General features: G+C 42.6%; 1 protein-coding gene across 5 annotated transcripts in view; it reads left to right on the top strand.

Moving 5' to 3' along the window:
* Positions 1 to 3,483: 3,483 nt before the first annotated feature.
* The window catches only part of CYRIA (CYFIP related Rac1 interactor A), a 57,360-nt gene continuing 51,682 nt past the window's right edge, over positions 3,484 to 9,161 (top strand). Inside the window, exon 1 of one of the 5 annotated variants that reach the window (XM_035320426.1) lies at positions 3,484 to 3,717. The gene's annotated coding sequence lies outside the window, so the exon portion shown is untranslated. The remainder of the gene's footprint in view (positions 3,718 to 9,161) is intronic. The other 4 variants (XM_035320421.1, XM_035320425.1, XM_035320420.1 and 1 more) reach the window with 4 other exon arrangements.

Raw genomic sequence — 9,161 nt, 5'->3', positions numbered from 1 at the left:
CCAAAAGCAGAAAACTCACTTTTCCATCTGTTCCAAGGCCACCATTTGTATCCAGATGATTGTTAGTGCAATTCTGCCTAAAACCATGAGTTTCAAAACTTTTCAGGCACTGTACTCCCTACAGAAGGCTACACTGTCCTAGGTAGATAGTCATTCAAATATTTGCCAACTTTGTGGATGACTTATCCAAAAGCCTTGACATAAGTCTATGACATAAATCTTATGAGGAGCAGCTGATGGAACTGGGGTTGTTTAGTCTGGAGAAGAGGAGGCTCAGGGGAGACCTTTTTGTTCTCTACAATTAGCTGAAAGGAAGATGTGAGGAGCTGGGGGTCGGCCTCTTCTCCCAGATAATTAGCAATAGAACTAGAGGGAATGGCCTCACGTTGTGCCAGGGGAGGTTTAGGTTGGAAATGAGGAGACATTCCTTCTCAGAAAGAGTCGTCAGGCATTGGAATGGGTTGTCCAGGGAAGTGGTGGTGTCACCACCTCTAGGAGTGTTCAAGGAAAGGTTGGACGTCATGCTTAGGGACATGGTTTATTGGGTGACATTGGTGGGAGGTGGGCAGTTAGACTAGATGATCTTAGAGGTCTTTTCCAACCTTAATGATTCTATGATTCTATGACTTTATGACTCAATCATTCCCATTTAAAAGAAAGAAAGAAAGAAAGAGAGAAAGAAAAGAAAGAAAGAAAGAAAGAAAGAAAGAAAGAAAGAAAGAAAGAAAGAAAGAAAGAAAGAAAGAAAGAAAGACCTCTATGTTATCTTTCAAATTACAGAGAGCATCTAAAAAATGGGCTATTGGTGCTATGCTACAATGTTCCAGTTAAGCCATAACTACTGGGTGCACATACATTGTCATAACTGTGCAATAAAATGTGTTAAATTCCCCTGAGATTTAAGATAGGAAATTGATTTGGATGGAATTCAATGTGAGAGTCAAACTTCCAAATTTTTGTTGTCTGTATGCAGTTGTCTTCAGCTAGGGATCTAAATTTCCATTGCAGTGAAGACAGATTGACTTCTGCAGCAGTGGCCACCTTGAGTTGTCTGAGCTACCTGTATGGGTCATAGGACCCAGAAGAGACCTGCATGCTTCCATAGGAGTGGCAGAAAACAAAGCAAGATAACCAAAGGCATCTTGAAATGCCCTGCATATTCCTGCTTACCCCTTCAGGACTTGGCTCAGGGGAGCCTGGGTAGCTTTGAGCTGTGATAACACAGCTTTGTAGTGGCTGGTCCATATCATCGCTCCCCAGTAGGCACCTGACTGCTTCTTGTGATGCTTGAGACACCCATATGAAAGCACCAGAACCAGACACTACTATGACTGCTGTGGGAGATTAGACACCTGACCGATGTCTAAGATCATTCAAGTGTCTACATACCTGACATTAGAGGTACAATTTACCTGTCTAAATGCAAGCACATCCTTAAATCAAAAAAAGCTTAAGGTGCTTGAGGTACACGTAGCTGGTAGATATGAGATGGAACTTTGTAAGAATTCTGGAACCTCTTCTGAGCAAAAGTTGGGCACTATGTAAGACACCTCATCGAGTCCAAATGATAAGAAAGAGCTTTATTTAGGAATCTGAATCCTACCAAATGTGTCCCAAATTGAATTTGTCTCACATCTGCATTGGCATAGCAGTTTCACACAGTTACTGTGGCATGGCCAATACACAAGTAGCTGACTAAACAATTAATTCCCAGTCTGTAACGTCACTGTCCAAAGTTGAGAATCTGAAATCTATCACTCAACTGCCATTCCCCCTAAAGGCTGTTCAACTTCAGTCTTACGGCAGTATGTGACGCTAAAGCTGGGTAGTTGTTCTACAGTCCATTTCATCAATATATAACGGTCCCTTTGTTTTGACAGAATTTAAAAGTTGGACATATCTAATTCCTAAATACTATCAGTATCCAGAATCAAAATATTCTTCTGGCTAAATTCCAGCTGCATTCAGTGAAGGCATTCTGAGAGCATATGTAACACACACTAACAGAACGGGAGTATTTACCAGTAATGGGTGACAGCTCTTTCTTTTTGTAACAGCAGCCAGTTAAAGACGTGTCCATTATACAGTGGTCAGAACACATGCCCCAGAAAAATAAGCAAGGAAAATGGGACATTAAGCTGCTAGCTGTGAATCTGAGATTCAGTTCTCTCTCCTGGTTCAAGTTTTCCACGTGACCTTTCTTCCTGCTTGAAAGTAGAGCAATGCTTTTTACTTCTTTTAAAAGGTACTTTTTGAGACTTGCGGATAAAAAACGCAAGCCAGCAATTTAGTGTTCCACTAAGCCGGGTGCTGTAAGGATAGCTGTATTAAATATGTGCCACCGTAACAGAGACTAAGGCTTTTAATAGACCAGTTCTGTCCCTTGAATTATTTTCTGGCCAGAAAATTTGGATTTTTCAAACCCAAAGAGAACAGTTCAAGGATATTTGACCACAGCCTGGATAAAGACAAGTTTGGGCATGTAAGTGTTGCTGCTCTGGGACGCTGACTTGGTGTGAAAGGCCAGAGAATCAAGTCAGCAGCAGATCCTACATGCTCCCAGCTCTACCAAGCCGCTCTGCTCCAGAGCACTGCAAAACTCGCCTTGTTCAAGAGCATCACACCTGCTCAGTGCACAGAGGCCCTTTTTCTCTGACATGTTTTCCCAAGGCATAGCACAGCTGTGAAATCATGGGTGCACTGACAGTATTACAATGGCTTTGTGGTCAGCCTTGCATCTACAGAACTCAGTAAGCAAAACCTATGCTGTACTTCCAATAGTTACTTGTAGGTGATTTTTTTTTCTTCTTTCTTCCTGTAAATGACCCATAGACTGGCTTTTGGGGAAGGGGGAAACCAAGTGCCGCATAGCCACTTTTACAACTAACCTTACTTAACCCTCCAAACAGTAAGAGGAAGTACAAAGTATTTTCATGAGCTGTGAATGGGCTCAGATCTGGTTTTGACATCTTGAGGAAGTACTGCCTTCTGCGAAGTCAGAAATGCACACACACACACAAAATGTCTTTGCAGCCCTGCTGAACTCACACACCAAGAGTCAAAAGCCCACAAAGGAGAAGGGGACAGGCTGGGAATTGCGAGAAACGGGGCAGATTTGGGTCGAAACGGAGCAGATTTGGGTCGAAACGGGGCCGATTTGGGTCAAAGCCGCTGTCGCTGAGGGGAAGAGGGCGGGTGGGGGCCGCTCATCTGTGGCTTCTGGGTTGACACCGCCGGGTGTCTCTGCTCTTCTGGGCTGGGCTGGGGGGTACGTGTGGAGCACGAATCTCCCTTCCTGAGGTCTGCGCAGAGGCAGGGTGTCCCCCTCACCCTCTTCCTCCCTCTTTCCCTTATCTCAAACCGCGCCGCCTCCTCTGCCCCCGCGCCCTGCCGCCCCTTCCCCACCCTCCACTGGGGGGGAGGCTTCATCCTCTCTTCCTCCTCCCTCTTGTGACCCTACACAGGCCGGTGGGGAGACATTGAGGGGCTCCCGGCCCCCCTTCAGCAGCGGGAGGCGGGTCCGGGGGGAGAACCGCGCCCGGCCGGGGCCGGCGGCTGGCGGCAGCCGCACGCAGCCACCGCGGGGCGGGCCTGCGAGTGTGGCGCGGGGCTGGGCTGGGCTGGGCCGGGCCGGGCTGGGCCGCTCCGCCGGCTGTCTCTGAGGCTTGGGGGATGGACGAGGGTCCCTGCAGCGGCCAGCGGCGACGGGCAGCTCAGGTAAGACGGTTCGGTGGCTGCGGCTGGCCGCCGGTGGGGGCAGGCGGCGCTCCGTCCTCGGGGGGTGGGGGGGGGGGCGGGGCCGGCGGCGCCGGTGGGGAGGCGGTCAACTGTTGCCTCAAAAAACACCGGCTCCAGCGGCTTCGAGTGGGGTTATGGGGCACCAGGGCCACGCTTTGCTTTCCCTTCCTCCGTGGTAAAACGTTTTGCTGGTAGATCTTAGCCTCGGCTCGGGGAGAGGCTTTTCCTGGGCTCCAAAAGGAGCTCCCATCGCTGCCTCGGCCCCAAAAGGACCGTGCCTGAGGTCCCATCACTGCCTCGGCCCCAAAAGGAGCTTCCGTTTCTCCCTCGGGGATCCCCATCAGGCTGAGGTGCTGTGGGCACCTAGCTCCCTGTGGGCCCAGGTGCCAGGATGAGCTGTAAGGGGGCTGAGGGTATGGATCAAACAACATCAAAAAAAAAAAAAAAAAAAAAAAAAAAAAGGCAGTACGCCTTTGCTCGAGGCTGGGGGCAAGTGGGGGTCAAATTCATAACTTTGCTTATTAGGGAAAACTTTCTATTTCAGCTACTGGAGATGGTTGGATGCAGGGTGCTGTGAGCACCGTTTCTAGAAGGATGTACCATTGTGAAGGCTAGGCATGAGAGAGAGCAGATGGAAAACACGTTCTGCAATGTTAAATTCATCTCATCGTTTGAATCTCTGAACAGATACCACACAAGCATTTCTGCTTCTTTTTTCCCCCCCTAATTCAATTTCAAGACAGTTTAGCTTCAGATTTATTTATCTGGGTTTTGTTATGCTAAGGCCCTGGTAATGTATGATGCCAGTGTATAAAATCAAATGTTCCATAATTCACCAGAAGCACAGAAAGGCTTTTAACTTCCCATTCTTTCAGCGTTGTTGCTAATAACTTGCTGAGGGTTGTGATGTGTGTTGTTTCCAGCCTGTTCTGGTAGTCTTTGATTTCCATACAGGCAGTCTTTGCACTCTGTTTTTGTTTACCAGCTCCTAAAGGCAATTTGTATGTTCATGTGGAAAGGGTAAGTTGAGGGGGATAGGGATGTTTTGGCTTTGCTTTCCTTCTCCTATTCTTGCCATCTGCAAGGTCAGAAAAAAAAAAAAAAAAAAAAAAAATGACTGTGAACACTTAGGTGGGGAGATCTGGAATGAAATGCAGTTGTGACAGGAGGTTGCCTTGTGGGCAAAGAATTTTACATGCTCAACATTGGTCTACAAAAATACCCCAACTCATATTACACAGAGAAGAACTAAGTTGATACTTCCCTTTTCTCAGTTATGCTAACTTTTATATCTTTGTAAGACATGAAGAAGATTTATACATTGGCAAGGTATTTGATTTTTGTAGGGAATGAGCTTTGTAATTTCTCATGTTGGATTCTCCTTTCTGCGTTCTTGTAAATGCAGGCACGCACCAGGCCTGAAATAAAAACAAACAAATCATAAACTCACAAAATGTTTTAATGAAATTACAGACTGAGACTAGTGTAAAGGGTTTAATTTAAATTTATAAAAAGCATAAAGTAGCAACTAAGAATAAGATTCTTCAGCTACATTTTGAACCACTGTAGTATAGTGTATCTGATCATTAAGGTTTCACTTGAATGTAAACTATGGCAAGTATAAGAGAGGCTTTCTAAATTATTTGCATGGTTTCTTAATGACTGTCCATTATTTTATTGTATACTGCTCTGTACTTTTTCACTACTCTCATCTGCTGTTTTTGCAGTCACATATGCCTGTGAACTTCTGTTCTTTATTAAAAACAGAAAATAAACAAGTCACAAGTCATTAAAAAGACAACGTATGCCAGTAATTAGAATGAAAAATACTTGGTTAATTCACAAAGGAAAAATGGTGAAGATATTGGGTACTACTGTATAGTTAACTGTCAGCAGATGTCATTTTGCCATAATAGTGAGCCTGTTAGTGAATTTTAGAGTGCTGGGAAGATAATTCATTGTTAGTGTGCTTAGCTTGTCTTCATGACATCATTTTTGACACTGTTTTGTCAGCCTAAAATATCTTGTCCTCAGCACTATAGTAGTCTCACAAAGATGTCAGGGATTTGCATGTGCAGTGTGTTGCAGATTTACATGGGTTATGTGTTATACAAAATGAGTGGTTAAAATGTATGTAAAAATACTAGACATTATTTAGATGAATAACAATTCTCCTACTTTAACAGAAACTATATTTTACAGGTGTACAGATACTATAAATAAGACCTCTTGAATTGAATATATGTATTTTCAAATACCTTTTTAATTGGAGTTTTTAGAGAAAGTGTAAAATAGTTTTGTGGAATCACTGACATTCATTAGTACTAGATGCAGTAGCACATTAACTTGATCACTCAGTTTACATTTTATACAAAACAGAAAAATAATATTCTAAATCCAAAACCTGTATACAATTCAGACATCATTAGGTCTCCTATTAAATCCTTGGAAACAAACTTACTATGTCAATTTGAGCTATAGTATCAGTGTGCAGAGGAATATGCATAGTAATAGTACGTATGAATTTGAAGGAGCCAAAACCTCGTAGTATTTCCTGTGTACTGAATTCAGTATGTATTTGGATCTGTTTCAGTATTATCAATCGTTCTTTTAGCAGTGCCTTCTACTTACGTTATCTATGAATGCAAAACAGTAACAGTAAATCTGAGAAAACAGTTTGAGAGGCATGAATTAAAATATTTAAAATACGGGACAGCTTGAGAGCTGCAAAAAATGGAGTCATAAATTTGAATTTTGCTGTTTAAATTAAAAATGTAATAGAAGCTGCTATGCATTTGTGTATGAATGATGATGAGAGCAATGTGAATGATGGGAGTTGTATAGGTCCTAATTCTTGTGAAGTACTGACTTTACCATTCTTCTGTTTTCACAGAATTCGAATCTACACTTGCAAGTAAAATGAAATACGTGTGTCTTATTTTCCATCTTTATATACTGTTTGATACAAATTCTTGATTTGGTAGCAGTAGTTGCTTGTACATGAAAAATAGCAGATACAGGACAAATATAGAATGGATATGAACTAGGGCAGCAGGGACATACAGGTGCTTAAAAGATTTGTATTTATTATTATGCATTTTAAATGTTTAGAAATAGTCTCATGAGTGGCATCTTCACATCTTCCATAGTTTATGGACTTTACTCACGAATAGTCACCAACAGCTGAAATATTCTTGTCTACCAACTTGTCCATACACTACACAACTAGTGTGCTGTGGGAACTTTCTGTGCATTTTGGCCTATTTTTTTCCCTGTCAAAGATAATACTTCTGAAGGAAGGCCTGTTCGAAGTGGCAGTGTACAAGTTGACTTTTAAGATCATGAGTTGGATGAATGGCAGTAGAAAAGGTGAAGCTAATGCCTAAGTCTGAGAGTTATTTTTTCAATAAATCTCTATAAGGAATTTATCAAGTTTGTAAAATGTGAAAAATTAATTTTGAAGGTTCCTCTAGCAGTAAACTTGTGGTGTCATTTATGCTTACCACAACTGCCACTCTTTGTCAGGGTTTTGAGTTAATAAATGTGATTCATAAATGTGTCGCCCTCAGATCTGTGAATAGCACTGACATGTCATGGGAGGTGTCATATATGGAACACGGAATGGAATATATTGGGATGTTGCGTTTGGTCACCTGTTTATCTGTGGTGAGCTCTGAAAGATTGAGTCATATGTGGGCATCGGAGCTTGCACAATTTAATAATGCTGTGCAGGTAGTTTGGTGTTTTTAAAGGGATCTGTGGACTTACGCTGACATTTTAGATGACAGCTGTTCTGTACTGTCCTATAGCTCTCTGATACGCATAGGCTTTACTTAAAATTTAAGTAGCTATAAGAAGCTTTATATTTATATACATATATGTATAATTTATGGGATTTTGGAGGGAAAATCTTTCTCCCTGTTGAATTACAGCCTGAATTCATAAATTATTTGAGTGGCCTATTTTACAGTTAGATGCCTCAAAGCTAACTATGGTGTTCTTAAAACTCATTTCTGAAAGCACATTGCTGTCTGTATTTTTACTGTAGGGAAAATTAGGTACACTGAGCTACACGTCTGCATCCATCCAGCACTGTTACTCCCGTGACTGTTCTGGAGAGTGGCACCTCTTTTGTGCCTAACTGCCTTTGGCATCCTTAGACAGGAACGATCCCCCTGGATTTGAAAACCTTGTTTTGCTTATAAATAAATAAGTGTAAACTATTTATTCAAACTCAAGGAAGAAACGTTTGCAATGATGTTTCTCTCTCCCTCTTCTCTTTATATTCAATGGTGCATTAGTTGCATCAATTACCCATGAAGCGGGAAGCTTGTTTCTATGTCCTCTTTTCATCTTGAAGTAACTTAAGCTCACTTCTCTCTCTCCTCCCAGGGGAGTACAACAGTCAGCATCTCATAAACTGTCCCATAGTGGTAGGAAACCTTTATTTCACCTGCAATTGTGTTACTTGGGAAAAAAAAAAAAAAAAAAAAAAATAGGCCAAAGGGAGGGCGACTCCTGCCCTGTGATCAAGACATTAATCTGAGGTGAGGGAAATCTGATTGCTATCAATGTTTCATTCTTCCATCCAGTAAATATTCTTCAATTTCATACCTTCACTGGGAATGGTCCGGGAGAGACTGTTGGTTAGGGCAGTTCCCTGTCAAGCGGAGGCGTGGTTGTGAGCCAGCATTTTAGCCCGAAAAGTGCATACCATCCAGCTCTTTTACTTCCTCTGTGGTTGCTTTACTGATGCTCTTGAAGTGCTAAATGGTGCTCGGGGGTGTGCTCTTGTCTTCTCATCTGAAACTTCAAAATTGCCTGACTCCTTCCCTCATCTCTTTGTGAAAGGAATGTCTTTGTATTTTCCTCCCGTGGAGGCTTGAAGGTTTTAAAACCCTTCTTAATAACATAGGCATCTCTTGAGCTTCCAGGATAATGATGTTTAAGGTACCAACTTCTCAGCGTTGTTTCCTATTAGGTTAGAGGGCTTCCTGCTTACTATCCCAGTTACTTCAAGTTCCTAACTGGAATTATTGTAGCCATGTTCAGCATTCTTGTGGGAATCCATTTCTTGTGCTTCTGTTCTCATATGAAGTGGTAAGTCTAAGGAAAGTATAGATTTCTGGGGAGATGAAGTCGAGAATTTGGCAAGAGTGGACTGCAGTTACCTTCCAAAGAACGTCTTTATTTGTGGGTTAGGACACAATGGAGCATGGTTTGATGGAATTGCCCAACACAGGCCTTATGTCCTATCCCAGATGCTCAACAGCTTCCACTGCATCTGTGCTTTGCTGGCAGATGTAAGATTTACAAAGATCCATGTCCTGCCTGGAGTAATGCCTTCAGGGAAGGCAGGGGGGTCTAAGCTGGTGCTGAGAACAGCTGGTTCTAGTATACAACTGAACTGAGCCCAGTAGTGT

Source organism: Oxyura jamaicensis, chromosome 3 (genome assembly GCF_011077185.1).
Source record: "Oxyura jamaicensis isolate SHBP4307 breed ruddy duck chromosome 3, BPBGC_Ojam_1.0, whole genome shotgun sequence".
NCBI lineage: Eukaryota > Metazoa > Chordata > Aves > Anseriformes > Anatidae > Oxyura > Oxyura jamaicensis.
This window is presented reverse-complemented; position numbering and strand designations above follow the sequence as displayed.